The 22,109-nt window shown below is 40.3% G+C and overlaps 1 long non-coding RNA gene and 1 pseudogene across 1 annotated transcript; one reads left to right on the forward strand and one right to left on the reverse strand.

Moving 5' to 3' along the window:
* The first annotated feature begins 514 nt into the window (after positions 1 to 514).
* Positions 515 to 22,109, forward strand: LOC103348770 (uncharacterized). Its single transcript, XR_011387273.1, has 3 exons — positions 515 to 988; positions 20,791 to 20,904; positions 21,038 to 22,109. It is a non-coding gene; the product is annotated as an uncharacterized lncRNA (long non-coding RNA).
* LOC138849129 (ATP synthase subunit g, mitochondrial pseudogene) lies at positions 7,527 to 7,845 on the reverse strand (annotated as a pseudogene).

Raw genomic sequence — 22,109 nt, forward strand, 5'->3', positions numbered from 1 at the left:
AAAGGAGCAAATAATGGCCCAGATGGTCCCCTGCCACCTATGTGGGAAACCCAGATCCAGTTCCTGGCTGTTGTAGACATTTGGGGAATAACCAGCAGATGGAAGATTCATTCTCTCTCTCTCTCTCTCTCTCTCTCTCTTTCTCTCTTTCTCTCTTTCTCTCTTTCTCTCTCTCTCTCTCCTTCCCTCTCCTCTCTCCTCTGTCCTCTGTCCTCTCTCCTTTCTCTCTCTCTTTTCTTCCTTTCTTTCTCTGTCATTCTGCCTGCCAAATAAATATTTAAAAACAAAGGAGTACATTGGAGCTTTTCTGCTTGCAACAAATTATGGCTACACCATAAATCTGTGCTAGGTGGCTGGACACTGGGGCACAGCCAACAACCAGTGCCAGTTCAGTTACCAGAAGACTGCAGCCGTGTGTGTGATGCCTAGAGAGACTCCCAGCTGAGCCCACTCCAGCTCTCAATCACAGAATTGTCAGTGGCAGGTCTCAAAACACAACATCTTTTTCTATGGCACCTTAGAATACTGAGTATTTAAACCGAAGGAAATGGAAAAAAACTGTACAAGCAGTAGTCACTCTCTGATCTCCTGCCTTTCTCTCCTTGAAAAAGGCTGTGAAAGAATGCACTAACCAAACTCCCCTGATAGTAAGTCATGAGACCCTCATGCCAAAGAAGGCATACCCTGTTTGCAAAGGCCAAGAAGAATCTGAACAGACATGCAAAGTCCTCTCCACCCCACCCAGTTGATCACCATTGGATCATAACCCTTCTGTCCCATAATCCTACAGTCATACCTCTGCACAGCTGCCCATAGAAACACTTATCCCTGCATGTTTGGGTCTTCATTTCTGAAGGCTCTCATGTCATACAAAACTTGCATTAAGTATTTTTTATGCTTTTGTTAATCTGTTGTTTTTTTTCCCCACAGAAGTTCCATCCATGAACTTTGTGCTGGGTGAAGAAAAGAGATACATCTCTTTCCCTGTGTAAGCAAATGAATGATGATGGTTGTAAGCCACCAAGTTTTGGGGTGGTATATTATACAGCAAAAGCTGTGACACAAAGTTGTATGGCACATACTTATTTTTATGTGTGATTACCATTGGGTCCTTTGCAATTCCAAGATGGAACATGGCTTTGAGAGAGCCTGATAACCGCTTATGTCTGCCAGTGGCTGCCTTATTGGTCTTTTCTCATTAACAGGTCATTTAATATAGATTTTAAAGATACCAAGTATCATTTTTTAGTTTCCTTGGCAGTAAAACCCTTATTTGGTCTCAGTAAACAAACTGTTTATGTACTCAGATATTTACAAAGGTAATGTTTAGTGAGTCCTTGAAGAGTGTTCTACATTTGCAAGCAGTTGAAAAATTATTTAATCATTACCATCAAGTTTTCAACATAACAGCACCAATAATTAAAAAAAAAAAAAGGCTATCAAACATGGTAACCAGTCTCACACAATGATTATCTAAAAGGTTAAGTTTTTTTTTTAAGCCTGATTGGTTTTAGTACTTTTTTTCCTCCTCTACCCATGTGATTTGAAATTGTTGACCAAGAGCTATCTGTCCTTAATTCTTTATCAGGAAATTTATTAAACTTATTGTTTCAGATTTATTGCTTTGCTGTTTCCTCAGAATTTCCTCAGATGCCTCACAGATCCTTACAGGCCTCCATTTTCTATCATTTCTGTTGATAATTTCTTTCTCAACATTTTCATATTTTTGTATTCTTCTACAGTCTGGAAGAATTCTCATGTTTACACAGTTAATCCTCAGTGAATGATGGGGATTCATTATGAGAAATATGTCATTGGGTGATTTCATCATTTTGTAAGGAGTAGGGTACTTGTGGAAACCTAGGTAAGCAAAGTCTTTTTTTTTTTTTATACTTTTTTTTATTTTTTGACAGGCAGAGTGGACAGTGAGAGAGAGACAGAGAGAAAGGTCTTCCTTTGCCGTTGGTTCACCCTCCAATGGCCGCCGCACTGCACTGATCCGATGGCAGGAGCCAGGTACTTCTCCTGGTCTCCCATGGGGTGCAGGGCCCAAGAACTTGGGCCATCCTCCACTGCACTCCCGGGCCACAGCAGAGAGCTGGCCTGGAAGAGGGGCAACCGGGACAGAATCCGGGGCCCCGACCGGGACTAGAACCCGGTGTGCTAGCGCCGCTAGGTGGAGGATTAGCCTATTGAGCCACGGCGCCGGCCGGTAAGCAGTCTTAACAGGCACATTATCCTCTAAGCAGTACTTCTCCATTTCACTGGAATAGGAATTCAGGAGGGGATGTTAGAAGATGAGCTGGGCCTTGCATGAGTGCCAATTGTTCCTGTAGTGCATTGGCAGTGGTTCCTGCAGTCTGGTGTGGACAGAAACACTGCTGGGTGGTGTATGACTGTAGGTCATGTCACTGATTCCGTTTCCTATATTGGCTGTAATGCTGACCTCATAGAATGACTAAGAAGTATTATATTCCTTCCTTTTTATATTTCAGAAGAATTTGAGAAGGACTGGTATTAACTCTTTGAATGTTTGGTAATATTCATCAGTGAAGCCGGTGACCCGGGTTTGTTGTTGTTTTTTGATTTTTTTGTTTTTTTGTAGAACAGTGCTGTTAGCAGCAAACTCCCTCCAATTTTGTTTCTCTTAGCATATCTGAATTTTGCCTTCGTGTTTGAAGGGTCATTTCTCCAGACATAGAATTCTTGGTTGATATTTCTTTTTTTCTATTAGTACTTTAAATGTCATCTTACCATTATCTGGCCTCTGTGGTTTCTGTTGAGAAATCAACTGTTAATCTGATAGAGAATCTCTTGTGTAGTATGCATTGCTATTCTCTTGGTACTTTCAAGATTCTGTTTGCTAACATTGTGGTATGATGGGTTAGACTGCCGTTTGCTATGCTGGCATCCCATATCAGAGCACAGTTTGAATTCCAGATGGCCCAAGTGCTTGGGTTCCTGCCACTCATGTAGCAGAACAGAATGGAATTCCTGACTCCTGGCTTTGGCCTAGCCCAGAGCTGGCTGCTGTGGCCATTTGAGGGGTGAACTGGAGGTTGGAAGATCTTTCTCTCCCTCACTCACTTTCTCTGCCTCTCTGTCTTTCAAATAAATAAATAAATAAATAAATAAATCTTTTAGAAAAAGATTCTTTGTCTTTCAACATTCCTATGATTAATGCTGTATCTCTGTGTGAATATTTTGCATTTATCATTCTTAGAGTCCCTTGAGCTTCCTGGAATGTATAGACCTATATCTTTTACCAAGTATGGGAAGTTTTCTGTCATTATTTGTAAAATCCTTTTTTTTTTTTTGTGCCTTTCTCTCCTTTCCTGCAATTCCCATCATGTGTATGTTGGAATGTTTTAGATTGCTTCATTAGTCCCTTGGGCCTTGTTTATTTCTCTACATTCTTTTTTTCTTTCTGCTCTTTAGAGTGGATAATTGCATCCTGCTTTCAGATTTGCTAGTTCTTCTGTCTGCCCAAATATGCTGTTGAACCCCTTTGGTGACTTTTCATTTCTGTTATTATATTTTCTATCTTTAAAATTTCCATTTGGTTCTTTTTATATTTTTAAAATTTTAATTGATAATCTCAATTTGTTGAGGCATTGTTCTCCCGGCCACTTTTAATGTGTTTTGTCCATGGTTTTCTTCACTTATTAAGTATTTTAGGGGCCAGCTCCATGGCATAATATGCTAAATGTCTGCCTGCAGTGCTGGCATCTCATATAGGCACCAGTTCAAGTCCCAGTTGTTCCACTTCTGATTCAGTTTCTTGATAATGGCCTGAGAAAGCAGTGGAAGATGGCCCAAATGCTTGGGCCCCTACACCCATGTGGGAGACCCAGAAGAAGCTCCTGGCTCTTGGCTTTGGATCTGCCCAGCTCTGGCTGTTGTGGCCATTTAGGGAGTGAACCCAGTGGATGGGAGACCTGTCTCTCTGTCTCTCCCTCTCTCTGTCTAGAACTCTGCCTCTCAAATAAATAAATCAATCTTTTTTTTTTTTAATATTTTAAAGACAATTTAAGGGCTTTTGGTCAGTAATCCAATATCTGGACTTCCTCAGGGTCAATTTCTTTTCCTTTCTTTTGTCCTTTAACTTGGCCTTATGTTCTTGTATATGTGCATGTTTTATAATTTCTACTTGAAAATTGGACTTTTTTTTAAAGATTTATTTATTTATTTGAAAGTCACAGTTACATAGAGAGAGGAGCGGCAGAGAGAGGGAGAGAGAGAGAGATCTTCCATGCAATGTTTCACTCCCCAATTGGCTGCAACAGCTGGAGCTGCACTGATCCAAAGCCAGGAGCCTGGAGCTTCTTCCTGGTCTCCTATGTGGGTGTAGGGGCCCAAGGACTTGGGCCATCTTCCACTGCTTTCCCAGGTCACAGCTAGAGCTGGATAGGAAGAGGAGCAGCCAGGGCTAGAACCAGCGCCCATATAGGATGCTGGTGTTTCAGGCCAGGGTGTTAACCCACTGCGCCACAGCGCTGGCCCTTGGACATTTTGAATATTATGAGATGAAAAGTCTGAAAATCAGACTCTTTCTCTAGAATTTGTTGTCTTTCCTTGTTATGAATTGCAGTTTTTTGTTTAATGTCTTTCCTAAGCTATGTTTGTGAGGGATTATTTTTTATTGATCTTGAAAGTCCGTTTCTTTAGATTACGCATTAGCCAGTGATTTGACAAAGGTTTACTTGTTTACTTAAATTCCTGGAGAGGAAAAAAAAGAAAAACAGAAAAGAAGAAGAGTAAACACTCTCCATATCTTTTCAGATTGGCTTGATGTTGGATGCTCCTCAATGCTTAGCCAGCCGTCTTCAACTGTGAATCAGTCCCTACTTCCTGCTTGTGCTTAGCTTCAAGATAAACTAGAGGTGAAAGCTTAGGGTCTTTTCTTAGCATGCATCCTGCCCTGGACACACACATGGTTCTTTCAATTCTCTGGTACATGCAGGACCTTTAAAAAATCCTTATTCTCCAAAGAGTCTCACTCCCAGGTTTTCCCTTCTAGCTTTGGTCATGTTTATTGTCTTCCTCAATTATTGATTTTTCTCTCAAGTGATAGCAGCTTAGTCATTTGGCTTTCTGTGTGTGTGAGGAATGTCCTCCACCATGAAGGAGTTTGAAACTAGGTAATACAAAGGCAGGCCAATTGTGTTAGTTGTTTGAGGAACCCACAGAAAGTCAAAACATATGTGATCCCTTTGAAACAAGGTTTTGTTTATTCCCTCTAGAATCATGTGTTCATCCTGGGGTTTCATGCTGCCATCTTCAGATTCTCCACTTTGTGGGGTAAGGGGCTGGGGGAGGGATGAAGATGAGATAAATTAACACTGTAGACATATTGTACTGTGTTCTAGTGATCTTCTCCTGGTAGAATGTTCTCAAAGGTACTCTAAACCTTTTGCCTATTATAAAATTCCAATAACAATGATCTTGACAGGTTTCACCAGATTTTTTTTTTTTTTTTGATGTTTCTGCAGAGCTTCCACCTGTTAGTGCCTATACTCTGCCATCTTTTCTAATGTTATCAATGCACTTGGGTAGTGTTTGAATACCTTTTGTATATCTCCAATTGTACAGTAGGTCAATCAATATATTAATGGAACCTCTACTTCCTAGCAAAATGATTCCGGAGGATAATGGTGTGATAGGTTTTCTTTTCTTTCTTTTTCCTAGCTCAATGTCTGGCTCTCTGATAACACTAAAAAGTTAGACTATCTGAAAAACTCAGTTTCTAGAATCCACTTCTGGAGACTCTTGTCTTTATTTTTCTAAAAACTATTTCAGGACTGTAAGATTCAGAAGACCATGTCTATTGTTTTCATCATGTCTAGCCATAGCACCTATCAAGATGCCAAGCTAGTATTCATTGATCAACAAATATTTGCTGAATGAATGAGTAAAGGAATGCATGTACTAAAGGGCAGAAGTAGTTCTATTTGGTTCTTTCCTAGAGTTAGTGAGCATTGAGTGGGTCTTGTGCATCTACCCACATTCCACTAATGAGAATGAAACCCTGGTTTCTTTTTTTCTCCCAAATTTGTGTCCAGAATGTGGACTACTTTTCAAAGATTGTGCTCTGGGATGGAGAAATTGATTGTCCATTGAGAGCAGGGCAGTAGAAGAGTCTTCTTTATGCTTAAAATGAACCAGGAATTATCAGTGAGGAAGGAGAGAAGCTAAACTCATTGGATTACTTAAGAAAGTCAAAAGGGGTGAGTGTTCAGCATAGCAATTAATATGCCATTATTAGAGCATCTGGGTTTGAGTCCTTGTTCTCCAAATTATAGCTTCTGTGCTAATGTACATCTTGGGAAATAACAGATGATGACTCAAGTGACTGAGTCCCTGCCACCTATGTAGTAAACCTGGATTGAGTTCCTGGCTACTGACTTTGGTGTGGCCCAGCTGTGCTGTTGCAGGCATTTAGAGAGTGAACCAGCAGATGGAAGCTTGTTTGCTCTCAAATAAATTTTTAAAAAATTTCAAAAGGCCATGGATTATGCTAGCTGTTTGGTTTATATGTTAGGATGGCTGTGTCCCATATCAGATTACCTGGAATTGATGCTAATCTTGGCTGATGCAGACCTTAGGAGACAGTGGTGATGGCTCAGATAATTGGGCCCTTGACACTTATGCTAGAGACTGGGATGGAGTTTCTGACTCCTGGCTTGGGCTGTAGTCATTGTGGGTATCTGGGGAGTGAATCACCAGATGGGAGCTCTCTTCCTTCTTTCTCTTTCTCTCTCTCAAAATAATTAATTAATTTTAAGACCAATATAGCCATTAGAGATTCATCTAACATTTTATGATGATGTGAATGAAGTAAAATGAGAACATAGACACTGGTGTTGAGATTAAATGTGACAGTCTAACAAAAAATATAATTGCTGGCCCTTGCAAGGGGAAATAAAAAATATGAATACAGTAGAAGCATGAAGTAAAAAGGTAATGCTTCCTCAGAGGTAGGTATTTTAAGTTTAGGAGCTTAGAGATCTAAAGATGATGATTGAGAGGTAGCACTAGAAATTATTGCATTTTAAAATAAAACACGTAAACATGGATGTTTGAGAATGTAGTGTATAGTAGATGTCAGAAGTAATTTTTTTTCCATTTTAAAGGCAGAGAGAAGAAAAAGAGAGAGAGAGAGAGAGATAAATTCCATCTACTGGTTTACTCCCCAAATGTCTGCAACAGCCAGGGCTGGGCCAGGCTGAAGCTGGGAGTCTAGCATTCCATGTAGGTCTTCCACATGGGTGGTGGGGACCCAAGTACTCAAGCCATCACCTGCTGCCTCCCAGAATGCATATAAGCAGAAAGCTGGAGTTGGAAGCAGAGCTGCACATTATACTGGGGCACTCTAATCTGGGATATGGACAAATGGCATCGTAACTACTGTGCTGAATGCCTGCCCTTAGATATTTTTTTCACACATTACTTTATTTTACTCAGATAGAAACATGACTACACATGGTCCAAGGACAGTAAAACTGCAAACTAAATACAATCAAATATTAGGGATTGGTTTGAATATTACAGCCAGTGATGCTATGCCTGCTTATGATATCACCAGTATAAAACTGTATCCCCAATTCAGTGGCCACCAAACCACTCAACACAACTTCCCTAATTGTGTGTTGTTTGAGACTGTCAGTTTGAGCATTATTGATTATTTATTTCAGGCTCTCAGGAGCTGTAGGGACCTCAGCAGGACTTGGAGGACACAGCTCAGTCTTGATATTGCACCAAAATGTAGCTAATAAAGGCTTAAAGTAAGTCACTGTTTGCTAGCACCAGAGTCTTCTCAGGGAGGTTACAGACAAATTGCATCATGCTTCTAGGGTAGAAAATTTGTTACCCTGAGTGGCTGGCTGAAGCAATCATAAGACGGAATAAGAAAAGGATCCAAGAAATAGGGGCATGTCAGGGAGAAAAGCTAAATGCATCAACAATGGATTTTTTAACTAACTAAAATGCATGTTTTATTCATTTACTTAGTTTTTCTCAAAGAAAGCTTTTATTTAATGAGTACATATTTAATAACTACAACTTTAGGAATATAGTGATTCTTCCCGCCATGTCCACCCTCCCACACCCACTCCCACCCCATCTCCTCTTCCCTCTCCCATTTGCACTCCCATTGTCCATTAAGAAAACAAAACAAAACAAAAAAACTGTTCCTTGACAGTCAAGCAAAGGGCTGTTCAAGTCACTGCTTCGCAAAATGTCAACTTTATTTTCTACAAATTTCCTTTTAGGTGCTCTATTAGTTATCACAAATCAGGGAGAGCATATGGTATTTATCCCTTTCGGACTGGCTTATTTCACTAAGTATGATGTTTTCCAGATTCATCCATTTTGTTGCAAATGACTGGATTTCATTTTTTACCATGGTGTAGTATTCCACAGAGTGCATATCCCATAATTTCTTTAATCCAGTCTTCAGTTGATGGGAATTTAGGTTGATTCCAGGTCTTAGCTATTGTGAATTGAACTGCAATAAACATATGGGTGCAGATGACTCTTTTATTTGCTGATTTTATTTCCCTTGGGTAAATTCCCAGGAGTAGATGGCTGGGTCATACGGTAGGTCTATGTTCAGATTTCTGAGGTATCACCAAACTGTTTTTATCAGTTGCATAGTTTGCAAATAATTTCTTCCATTCTGTTAGTTGCCTCTTTACTTTCCTGAGTGTTTCTTTTGCCATATAGAAGCGTTTCATTTTGATGTAACCTCATTTGTTAATTTTGGCTTTGATTGCCTGTGCCTTTGTAGTCTTTTCCAAGAACTCTTTGCCTATGCCAGTATCTTGCATGGTTTCCCCTATGTTCTTTAATAATGTAATGGTGTCAGGTTGTAGATTTAGATCTTTAATCCATGTTGAGTGGATTTTTGTGTAAAGTGTAACGTAGGAGTCCTGCTTCATACTTCTGCATGTGGAATTCCAGTTTTCCCAGCACCATTTGTTTAAGAAACTGCCCTTGCTCACAGGATTGGTTTTATCTCCTTAGGCAAGTGTAAGTTTGTTGGGGATGCGTGGATTGATTTCTGGCTTTTCTATTCTGTTCATTGGTCTATCCATCGCTTTTTGTACCAGTATAAGGCTGTTTTGGTTATAACTGCCTTGTAGTATGTCTTGAAATCTGGTTTTGTTATGCCTCTGCCTTTGTTTTTGTTGTATAAGATTGTTTTAGCTATTTGAGGTCTCCTGTGATTCCATATGAATTTCAGCATCAATTTTCTAGATTTGAGAAGATGTCTTTGGTATTTTGATTGGTATTGCATTGAATCTGTAAATTGCTTTTAGAAGAATGGACATTTTGATGATATTGATTCTTCCAATCCACGAACATGGAATATTTTTCCTTTTTTGTATATTCTTCTTTAATATTTTATAATTCTCATCACAGAGATATTTGACATCCTTGGATAAAGTTATTCCAAAATATTTGATTTTTTTCTTTTTGTAGCTATTGTGAATGGGATTGATCTTAGAAACTCTTTCTCAGCTGTGGCATTATCTGTGTATACAAAGGATATTTTTTTTGTGTGTATTGATTTCATATCCTGCTACTTTACTAACTCTTCTATGAGTTCCAATTGTCTCTTGGTGGATTCTATATATAGAAGCATGTCATCTACAAATAGGGATAGATTGATTTCCTCTTTCTCAATTTGAATTTCTTTGATTTATTTTTCTTGCTTAGTAGCTCTGGCTAAAATTTCCAAAACTATATTGAAAAGCAGTGGTGAGAGTGGACATTCTTGTCTGGTTCCAGATCTCAGTGGGAATGCTTCCAACCTTTCCCCATTCAATAGGACACTGGCTGTAGGTTTGTCATAAGTTGCCTTGATTATGTTGAGGAATGGTCCTTCTATACCCAATTTGCTTAGAATTTTCATCATGAAAGAGTGTTGTATTTTGTCAGATGTTTTCTCTGCAACTATTGAGATAATCATATGGTTTTTGTTCTTCAGTTTGTTAATGTGATGTATCACATGGATTGAATTTGCAAAAGTTGAACCATCCCTGCATACCAGGGATAAATCCTGCTTGGTCCGGGTGAATGATCTTTCTATTGTGTTGTTGGATTTGATTGGCCAGAAATTTGTTGAGGATTTTTGCATCTATTTTCTTTCTTTCTTTTTATTTTTAACTTTTATTTAATCAATATAAATTTCCAAAGTATAGCTTATGGATTACAATGGCTTCCCCCCATAACATCCCTCCCACCCACAACCCTCCCCTTTCCCACTCCCTCTCCCCTTCTATTCACATCAAGATTCATTTTCAATTCTCTTTATATACAGAAGATCGGTTTAGCATACATTAAGTAAAGATTTCAACAGTTTGCTCCCACACAGAAACATAAAGTGAAAAATACTGTTTGAGTACTAGTTATAGCATTAAATCTCAATGTACAGCACACTAAGGACAAAGATCCTACATGAGGAGTAAGTGCACAGTGACTCCTGTTGTTGACTTAACAATTTGACACTCTTGTTTATGGCCTCAGTAATCACCCTAGGCTCTTGTCATGAGCTGCCAAGGCTATGGAAGCCCCCTGTGTTCACTGACTCTGATCATATTTAGACAAGGCCATGGTCAAAGTGGAAGTTCTCTCCTCCCTTCAGAGAAAGGTACCTCCTTCTTTGATGACCCGTTCTTTCCACTGGGATCTCACTCGTGGAGATCTTTCATTTAGGGTTTTTTTTTTTTTTTTTTTTTTTTTTTTGGCCAGAGTGTCTTGGCTTTTCATGCCTGATACTCTCATGGGCTTTTCAGCCGGATCCGCATGCCTTAAGGGCTGATTCTGAGGCCAGAGTGCTGTTTAGGACATCTGCCATTCTATGGGTCTGCTGTGTATCTCGCTTCCCATGTTGGATCATTCTCTCCCTTTTTTATTCTATCAGCTCGTATTTGCAGACCTTATTCTTTTTTATGTGATCCCTTTGGTTCTTAGTCCTATCATTATGATCAATTGTGAACAGAAATTGATCACTGGGACTAGTGAGATGGCATTGGTACATGCCACCTTGATGGGATTGAATTGGAATCCCCTGGTATGTTTCTAACTCTACCGTTTCAGGTAAGTCAGCTTGAGCATGTCCTGAATTGCACATCTCTTCCCTCTCTTATTCCCACTCTTCTATTTAACAGCGATCACTTTTCCATTAAGTTTCAGCACTTAAGAATAATTGTGTATTGATTACAGTATTCAACCAAAAGTATTAAGTAGAACAAACAAACAAAAATACTAAGAGGGATAACATATTAAGTTGTTCATCAACAGTCAGGGCAAGGGCTGATCAAGTCACCGTTTCTCATAGTGTTCATTTCACTTTAACAGGTTTCCTTTTTGGTGCTCAGTTAGTTTTCACCTATCAGGGAGAACAAGTGGTATTTGTCCCTTTGGGATTGGCTTATTTCATTCAGCATAATGTTGACATTATGCTGAGTGAAATAGGCATCTATTTTCATCAAGAAAATTGGTCTGTAGTTCTCTTTCTCTGTTGTGTCTTTACCAAGTTTAGGAATTAAGGTGATGCTTTCTTCATAGAAAGAATTTGGAAGGATTCCCTCCCTTTCAGTTGTTTTGAATAACTTGAGAAGAAATGGGGTTAGTTCTTCTTTAAATGTCTGATAGAATTCAGCAGTGAAGCCATCTGGTCCTGGGCTTTTCTTTGTTGGGGGAGTTTTATTACTGATTCAATTTACATCTTGGTAATTGGTTTATTTAGGTTTTCTATGTCTTCATGGTAGGTTGTATGTGTCCAGAAATCTATCATTTCTTCTACGTTTCCCGGTTTGTTGGCAACCACTCTTTGTAGTAATTTCAGATGATTCTTTTTATTTCTGTGGTGTCTGTTTTTACATTTCCTTTTTCATCTCTAATTTTATTGATTTGGGTCTTTTCTTTCCTTTTTTTTTAAGTTTGATCAATTGTGTGTCAATTCTGTTTATTTTTCAAAAAAAACCAGCTCTTTGTTTTGCTGTTCTTTTGTATTTTTTGATTCAATTTTGTGAATTAGAACTTTGTTAATTCAATTCTCTATTTTTAATTATTACTCTTCTCATACTAGTTTTGGGTTTGGTTTGCTGTTGTTTTTCTAGATACTGAAATGCAATGGTAACTCATCTATTTGGTGCCTTTCCAATTGATGTAGGCACCAACAGCTATAAACTTTCCTCTTTTTTTTTTAAGATTTATTTATTTATTTGAAAGAGTTACACAGAGAGAGAGAGAGGTAAAGAGAGAAAGAGGGGTCTACCATCTGATGGTTCACTCCTCAGTTGGCTGCAATGGCCAGACTGTGCTGATCCAAAGCAAGGAGTCAGGAGCCAGGAGTTTCTTCCGGATCTCCCATGCAGGTGCAGGGGCCCAAGGACTTGGGCCATCTTCCACTGCTTTCCCAGGCCATAGCAGAGAGCTAGATGTGGGATGCCGGCACTTCAAGCCAGGGCATTAATTCACTGTGCCACAGCGCCAGCCCTGATCCCTTAACATTGCTTACAAAGAGCCAGGTTCCCTGTAATTAGGTACATATATATTTATAACAGTTACATCTTCCTTAATTATTATATAGTGCTCTTCCTTGTCTCTTTTAACAGTTTTTGTATTAGTGTCTGTTTTGTCAGATATTAGGATGGCTACACCAGCTCTTTTTTGGTTTATGTTGGCATGGAATATCTTTTTCCATCCTTTCACTTTCAGTCTCTGTGCTTCTTTGTTGTTGAGACGTATTTCTTGTAGGCAGCAGATAGATGGGTTTTGTTTTTTAATCCATTCATCCAGTCTGTCTTTCAACTGGAGAGTTAGGATGTTTACATTCAAGGTGGCTATTGATAAGTAACAACTTTGCCTTGCCATTTTTCTGTAAATATTCCTATTTTTTACTTTGGATTTCCTATATATTTTTACTGGGAGATTTCCTTTCTTTATCTTCTTCCATAGTGATGACCATGTTACTGTGTTTCTGTGTGCAACACATCCTTAAGCATCTTCTGCAAGGCTGAATGTGTGGTGACAAATTCTTCCATTTTTGTTTCTCATGGAAGGTCTTTATTTCACCTTCATTCTTAAATGAGAGCTTTGCAGCTTATAGCATTCTGGATTGACTGTTCTTTTCTCTTAACACTTGGACTATATCTCATCATTCTCTCCTAGCCTATACGGTTTATGATGAGAAGTCTGTTGAGTCTAATTGGAGATCCTCTGAAAGTAATCTGGTGTTTCTCTCCTGCACATTTTAGAAATTTTTCTCTATGTTTTATGTGGAGAGTTTGATTACAAGGTGTCATGGTGAAGATCTTTTCTGGTCATGTCTATTAGGAGCTCTATATGCTTCCTGTCCTTGGATATCTTTTTCTTTCTCCAAATTGGGGAAATTTTCTATTATTATTTCACTAAAGAGGCCTTCTAATCTTCCTTTTCTTGCCTTCACGAATTCCTAGAAACCATATATTTGGTTGTTTTATAGATTCCCAATGGTGTTTTTCAGTCTTCTAATTTCTTCTTCTTATGTTTGATCTGAGTGTATAATTTCCTGTGCTTTGTCTTCTGAGTCAGATATTCTTATGTTTCACAAGTTCTGTTGTTAAGGCTTCCATTGTATTTTCTATATGTTCTATTGAATTCTTCATTCCAAGATTTCATTTTTATTTCTCTTTAAGATCTCAATTTCATGGGAGAAATTTTCTTTCATGTCATGTATGGATTTCATTAGTTCATGCATTTGCTTATGATTACTTCTAAGTAATGCTATGATCAATTTTTTGAATTCCATTTTTGGTATTTCTTCAATCTCATCCTCTCACAATCTAGTATTGAAGTGTTGTATTCTCTTGGGGGTGTCATGTTGTCTTCCTTATTCTTATTTCTTTAATTGGCATATTTGTTATTTAGCATTTGTGGAGATACTCGTTGGTTTCTTTTTTTTTTTTTTTTTTTTTTTTTTTGCTGAGTGGATTAGTGGATTTTCTGCTTTTAGGGAGTACTTAGAGGTGTGTCAACAATGGACTTGAATTGGCAATGATACACCAGGAATCTAGGATGAAGGATGAGAGGAAGTAAATAGTTACCAAAGTGGTGGGTTGTCATACAGGCTGTGGAAGCCATTGGAATGAAGATTTGAGATGAGTCATTAAGAGTCACTTACTCAAACTCTTCCTTCTTTCCTTTTTTTTTTTTTTTAAAGATTTATTTATTTATTTGAAAGGCAGAGTTACAGAGAAGGACACACACACATACACAGAGAAAAAGAGAGAAAGAGAAACAGAGAGAGATCTTATATATGCTGATTTACTCCCCAGATGACTATAATGGCTGAGGCTGGCCAGAATGAAGCCAGGAATCAGGGACTCCACCCAGGTCTCAAACATGGGTGGCAGGGGCCCAAGCATGTAGGCCATCTTCTGCTGCTTCCCTGGCAGTCAGCTGGATTAGAAGTGGAGCAGCCAGAACTCAAACCAGCATTTATATGGGATGCCACCCTCTCAGGCAGTGGCTTAACCTGCTGTGCCACAATGCCTCCACACCTTGCTTGATTTTCTTTTTTCTTTTTTGACAAGTAGAGTTATATACAATGAGAGAGAGAGACAGAGACAGAGAGAAAGGTCTTCCTTCCGTTGGTTCACTCCCCAAATGGCTACTACGGCCGGCACTGTGCCTATCTGAAGCCAGGAGCCAGGTGCTTCCTCCTGGTCTCCCATGTGGGTGCAGGAGCCCAAGCACTTGGGCCATCCTCCACTGCCCTCCTGGGCCACAGCAGAAAGCTGGACTGAAAGAGGAGCAACCGGGACTAGAACCTGGTGCCCATATGGGAAGCCAGCGCCACAGGCGGAGGATTAGCCAGGTGAGCCAGTGCGCTGGCCCCAACCTTGCGTGATTTTCTTAATTCCTTGTGTTGTTTCCTGAATTCCCTATGATAAAATCTTCAGAATTTTTTTTTATTTGACAGGTAGACTTATAGACAGTGAGACAGAGAGAAAGGTCTTCCTTCCGTTGGTTCACTCCCCAAATGGCTGCTAAGGCTGGTGCTGTGCTGATCTGAAGCCAGGAATCAGGTGCTTCTTCCTGGTCTCCCATGTGGGTGCAGGGCCCAGGCACTTGGGCCATCCTCCACTGCCTTCCCAGGCCACAGCAGAGAGTTGGACTGGAAGAGGAGCAACTGGGACTAGAAGCTGGCACCCATATGGGATGCTGGCGCTGCAGGCAGAGGATTAACCAAGTGAGCCACAGCGCCAGCCCCCAGAATGGTTAAAGATATGTGTGTGTGTGTCTGTGTGTGTTTGCCTGTACCTGCTTGCAAAGTAATGATGCAATTGAATTTCTGAAGGTATAGAAAAGTAAGATATATATATATATATATATATATACATATATATATTCAGCAGCTCATGAAAGAATATCCCAGTAATGATGATTTAAGTAAAAATGGCAATTATTTTTTTCATCACGTGAAATTGATTCATTTGTTCAACATGTCATCAAGGCCTAGGCTTTCTTCCATCCCATTCAGCTCTCTTCAGCATGTGTCTCTTTATTGTTCAATATGAAACTTCAGAGTCATCAGACAGCTACTGGAGCTCTTGCTATCATATACTCACACACATGTTAAATAGGAAAAAAATGTCAGTGCAAAAGAACTTTTCCTATCAACACTGTATCTTTTCATCAGTAAGAAAATATTTCCCCAGGAGGACTTCAGCAGATTTTTGTTTGCTATTTCACTGGGAAGGAAAGGAGAAGAGGAAAAGACTGATCCTGACTGGTTTAGAGTTTATCGTAGGGCTGGGAATGGAGCCCACTTTCCCTAATGTATGTCTGCCTAAAACCTAAACAAATGTGGGTTTTGTTAGTAAGGAAGAAAATACTAACATCAAATAATGATTGGCAGACAAGACAAATTAAGACAATGGGTGAGGATCTTTAAGGAGCAATGTGATTTTGCAGACAGGGTATATGAGTTTGCAGCCCAGAGACTTCAGCTGAAATCTTACTTACAAGTGTACATTTTTGGTCAGGTAAATGATGAGGCTACTTTTTACTTTTCAAAAATTTATGGATATGGAATTAAAAGGTGAGTTGGTTTTGGTGCATGCATTTTGTAATTTTTATAACCAATGTGTATGAGGGGTCCTGAAAAACATCGTAGAAAAATGTATAGAATGAAAAACTATACATGGTTCCCATTTTTCCCCACCAAAATAAACTTAATGTTTTATTTCCATTTTTAATTAACTTAAAAAATTTAAAATTGCATACTTGAGAGGCTGAGAGAGAGCAAGAGACAGACATAGAAAAAGACAGTTCTCATCCATTGTCCACTGCCCGAAAGTCTGCTATGACCCTGGCCTAAGGCTGAAGCTAGGATCCAGGAACTCAATCAAGGTATCCAAGTGGGTGGCAAGAATCCAACCCCTTGAGCCATCACCACTTTCTCCTAGCTTCTGCAGTAATAGGAAGCTGGAATCAGGAGCAGAACTGGGTATTGACTCCAGGCATTCTGACATAGGATGCAAAGTATCAGGGCCAGTGCTGTGGCGTAGTGGGTAAAGGCGCCACCTGCAATGTCAGCATCCCATATGGGTGCCGGTTCAAGTCCTGTCTACTCCACTTCTGATTCAGCTCTCTCCTATGGCTTGGAAAAGCAACAGAAGATGACCCAAGTCCTTGGCCCCTGCACCCATGTGGGAAGACCTGAAGGAAGCTCTTGGCTCCTGGCTTCAGATCGGTACAGCTCTGGCCGTTGTGGCCAATTGGGGAGTGAACCATTGGATGGAAGACCTCTCTCTCTCTCTGCCTCTCTTTCTCTCTGTGTGTAACTCTGACTTTCAAATAAATTTTAAAAATCTTAAAAAAAAAAAAGTATCTTAACCGCTAGCCTAAATGCCTACCTCCTCCATGAAGTTTTTCAAAATACCCCCATATTTAACACCTCTGCATCTCAGTTTTCTCATAAACCAGAGACAAATCTTTACCTTGGAGAGATGAAACAAGTTAATATGGATCAAATCCTAGCCTGGAGCCTGGCATCCATTCATTGTTATTGTTGAGGTGATGGTAATGCAGTTATAATTGGTAAGCACCATGTGGTAAGCATTACACAGCAAAGAAGCAGAAAGCTGACTTGAATATGATATGTTCTAGACTTAGAATATGACACATTGTTAGTTTTGTTTCTTCTTGGTGTATTTTCTGTGTCTCTGCCCACCCACATTCTAAGTGTACTAAAAGTAAAGGCATAAACAAGTCAAGAAGGAAAAATGAGCTAGTGATTATCATTAACACACACCCGTAAGTCACATGCAAGGTCCTGAAATGAATTCCTGAGAATGGAGGCAGCTGCACTTCCACAGCCAATAATTGGTTAGTGTGGAGTGGGCCGAGGTCTAAAGGTAAGGATGCCTGCCTGCATCTTTTAGAGCTAAGTGTGGACTCTAACATGTGGTCTGCTGAATCTCCTGAATGGAACTGGGAGGAGGTCCCTTGTGTCATGGCAGTCCCCTCAACATTTCTATCAGAATCAGATAGAGGTTGAACTTGGGTGCAAAACTTTTATTTGATCCTATCTCAGTTTGAGGTTTGTTGCTTAATATGGGTCCCCTCAGTCAATTGCATTTAATTATTATTATTTTAAACTTTGACCTTTTCAAATGTGTTCCTAGATAAGGGTCAGTAAGAAGCAATGAATTAGCGAATCACATCTGCATAGCTCACTGCTTTAGAACACTGTCTCATAGCCTAAGATTCCTGGTATCTTATGGGGTTACTGAGTCAGTGAGGGTGAAACTGGGAAGCTCTGACAGCCGTTTGCAACACAGCAATAAAAGTGTTAATTTAAAAAATGTAAATGTTTCTGACTTCATTTTTTAGCTTTTTCAAAGCTAAAACTGTTGGTTTGTCAACATCTACTTGTGTGGAAAGCTTATACAGAAAGAAATGGATATGATTTTATGAAGGAATTGGACTTCTGTCCAAACACGTATTTGACTAATTGGTAAAACTGGTTCCTTGTTATCAGCATATGTTAATTATGAACTGTCTTACTTTAAGCTAGAGAGTAGTAGAAACCACCCATGCCTTATTTATTAACCACTTGGCATAAATCACTGTGATCTCAACTTAACTGTAAAGCGTCCACTGTTTACCATCTCCTCTCCTGCCTCAACAAATAAATAGTTTCCAAGAACAATACATTACTTCAAGAAAGGGGGGTGTCCTGGGTAGAGCCAAGACATGAAAACGCAACCCATCTAAGATGCAGACAAGCTTGCTGTCTCCAATGACAGTTCAAGTACAACTCAGCACTGTAGGTACAATAGCTTAATGCCTGTGGCAGAATTCTGTAGCAAAATTCTCTCTGATTTTCCTCTTCTTTTTTGTTTCTTCACTTATTCTTGTCCCTCCTGCTATCTGGTGAGCTTTCTTAATTTTTGGAAATTTATATTTTACAAAGAGCATTCAGGGAAGGAAAAGAACTACTATACTCATAATATTTGGTCACAAATGAAGTCTATATATTTATGTGCTGCTATTCCTTGGAAGAGTGGAAACTAGAAATTCCGACAGGGAGTGGTGACAAATGGCTGTGGAGATCAATATATTTCATTTAGATCATTGTAAATAGTAGCTTGCTCACATTGTGATTCTATAGTCTTATTTGGTTTTAGTAATTCTAAAATATGTGGGGTTTTTTAAAGATATATTTATTTATTTGAGAGGCAGAATTACAGAGAGAGGGAGAGACAGAGAGAAAGGTCTTCCATCCTCTGGTTCACTCCCCAAATGGCTGTAATGGCTAGAGGTGGGCTGATCCAAAGCCAGGATCCAGGAGCTTCCTCTGGGTCTCCCACATGGGTGCAGGGACTCAAGCCACCCTCCACTGCTTTCCTAGGCCATCAGCAGGGAGCTGGATTGGAAGTGGAGCAACCTGGACTCAAACAGGTGCCCACATGGGATGCCAGTGCCACAAGTGAAGGTTTAACCTATTATGCCGCAATGCCAGCCCCATGGTGTTACTAATCCTATAAAAGGAACATGGAACATCTGAAAACACCTCGTTGAGGTAACTCAATTTACTGTTTCCTAAATTTTGTCTTAAGATAATCTCAAAAGAAGCAGGATAATGTATTTTTGTGTGTGTCCAGTATTTAAACAGCTGAACAGATAGGGCTTGGTGGAGGTTGCCTGGTATAGACAGAATGTATGGGTGGGACAGACTGTACTGTGACCAAAGGGAAACTCAAAGTCTGTTCAGACCAGAGCCAGCTATGGGGAGAAATGGGCCCGGTTGCAGAGGTCTGAGGTGGGAGGGAGTTATCCCTGTTTTTAGGACCATCAGGCCATACCACTGAGTAGGAATTTCAGGTGCATCACACTGAGCTAGCCAGTGTTAGCATAAAACCAGGATTGTAATGCTGACAAAGGCTTCAGAAGTCTTGCCTGTGAGGTCCAGCTGAGGGCCATTTGCTTTCTGCAGAAATCATAGCCATTAGGACAGAAGTGCAATGACTAAACCACAATATTTAGAGAACACCCAGAATCAGCCTCAGTCTCTCTCTCTCTTTCTCATTCGCTCCCCTCCCTCTCCCTCTCTCTCTCCCCCTGTGTATTTATTTAAATTTAATAAATACATTTAATTTAATAATGCATTAATTTGTTTGGGAGAGAGAGAAAGACGTTCCCATCTGTTGGTTCACTCCCCAGTGTGTAAAATAGCTGGGCTGGGCTGGGTCTACCCCCTGGATCCTGTAATCAATCCAGATCTCTCATATAGGTGACAGGAGTCCAGTTACTTGAGGCTTCACCACAGCCTCCCAGGATCTGCATAAGCAGGATCTGGAGCTGGGAATTGAGTCCAGGCACCATGGTGTGAGGCAGGTGTTCCAACTGTCAGCTTAACATCTAGGTCAAACATCTTTCTTTCTTTCTTCCTCACTTTCTTTCTTTGTTTCTTTATTTCTATATTTTTAAAAATATCTATTTACTTATTTGAAAGGCAAAGTTAGAGAGGGAGAGACAGAGAGAGATCGTCCATCTGCTGGTTTACTCCTTAAATGACCACAAAGGCAAGAGTTGAGTCAAGCTAAAGCCAGGAGCTAGGAACTACATTCATGTCTCCTGTGTTTGTGGCAGGGGCCCAAGTATTTGGGCCACCTTTTGCTGCTTTCTCAGGCACATTAGCAGGGAGCTGGAGCAGAAGTGGAGCAGCCAGGACTTGAACTGGTGCTCAGATGGGATGCCGTTATCACAGTCAGAAGCTTAACCCATTCCACCACAATGCTGACTCCTAGATATATTTTTTAAAAAATCATTATTAGAATAAATTTCACTTAGTATCCTTACAGATAATACCTTTTGTTGTAGTGTTTATTATTTTTATTTAGTAACTTGCATATTACAAAAATTATTGCATATAATTTAGAAGATATTAAAAAAGACAAAAAAGGAAAAAAATTATCCACATTGATATTTTCATAACCTACAGGTGATCACTTTTATGTTTTTATGTACACCTTCTGCACTGTGTTACATGTCTACATAACAAACTTGAAATATACTAAATTTGGTAGGTAGAAAATAAACAAAATTCACCCAAGTGCCTATTTGGGGGAGAGTCCAAGGATTAAAGAAAGTGGAAGATTGAGAAACTGTGTGGATTATTGGTTCACAGTGCTATCCTACTACACTGATATGGAATAATCCCTGAAGACCTGTAGAGGAAATCTTCTTTGGATATCATTGACTTATCAGGAAGGGCTTCTCTTTCAGGACTGCTACTTTACCCAGCATCATGGAGACCCCTGGGCCAGACAGAATGAGAGAGTTCCATCTAAAGCCTTGAACATGTTGTTTTGCAGGGCAACACCAGCCAGACTCACCATGGTAGGTTATGATTCAGGAGGGTCCAATCGTGGGCCTTGAAGATGTTGGGTGTTGTGGGGCTCCATGGGATGCACAGCCATGGAGCCCCCATGTCAAGGTCGGTCTGATAGCTGTTGCTGTGTCTTTATCACAGGCGGATGTTGCTAGTTTCGGTTAGGGCAATGCTTTCCCACGGTCAGGACTTTCCAGAGGAGTTGAGAATGTTGTAAACAACAAGATGGCGCCGAGGGCTGCGCGGTGAGCCTGCCTGCTGCATGTCACCTCATCTGATTGGCCCGAGAACGCGTGCACACTGCGTGAACAGACAGCGGATTGGAGTGTTCCGTGCATGGACTTGAGCCCGCTTGCAATTGGCCAGATTTTGTATATAAGCTATGTGCTGAGGAAGGGGGCTTTCCTGTCCACTCTCCTCCTTTCATTTTTTCTCTGTCCTGTTATTTTCCGATTAAAAGTCTGCTGAAGACCGATAAGCTGCGAACAGTGTCGTTCCTTTGCGGGCAAGGGAGCGGCAAGTGGTGCTGTGACTCGGATCCGGACCACTTTCTACACGCAGGAATAGGTAAGGAACAAAAGGTAAGCGTGCGAGTGCACGGAAATCCAGCTGGGGAAAGAATAGAAACCGCGGTTCCATTGAGGAAAGACGGGGAAATTAAGCGCCAGAAAAAAGGGTAAAGGAATCCCTTAAAAGGCGGGAGTACAAAGTGTTCAGAAATGCCAGGAAATAGGCGGAAACTTCCTTTTTACCTCCAAATGGACAATACTCGGAAACTTCCTTTTTACATCCAAATGGACTATTCTCCGTCCACCACTAGGTTGCACATGCTGTTGAGCTGCTTGTTAAAAGCTGCGGGGACGCCCGTTAAGGCGGCCGCAGTATGTGCATTCACTAGGGCTGTTGCCAAGACGTCACCATGGTTTGTGGAAGGTGGCCAATTAGATGAGCAACAGTGGCGGAGAGTAGGGAGACAGTTGAGAGCAGCCAGAGAGCCGGCAGAAATACTTAGATTATGGCAACTCATTGAACAGACACTTCGGAACCCCACTGAGAGCATAGGGCTTTTACTTGATGAAGCATGCGAGCTCCTAGAGAAGGTTCAGGAGGAGTCTCGGTATGATAGTCAGTCTAGTGACTGTGGTAGTCAGTGGGACAGGAAACAGACGGACAAAGGTCCCTGTAGGGACCAGCCACCGGATGAGACAGAGGA

The sequence above is a fragment of the Oryctolagus cuniculus genome, chromosome 3 (assembly GCF_964237555.1).
Source record: "Oryctolagus cuniculus chromosome 3, mOryCun1.1, whole genome shotgun sequence".
Taxonomy (NCBI): Eukaryota; Metazoa; Chordata; class Mammalia; order Lagomorpha; family Leporidae; genus Oryctolagus; species Oryctolagus cuniculus.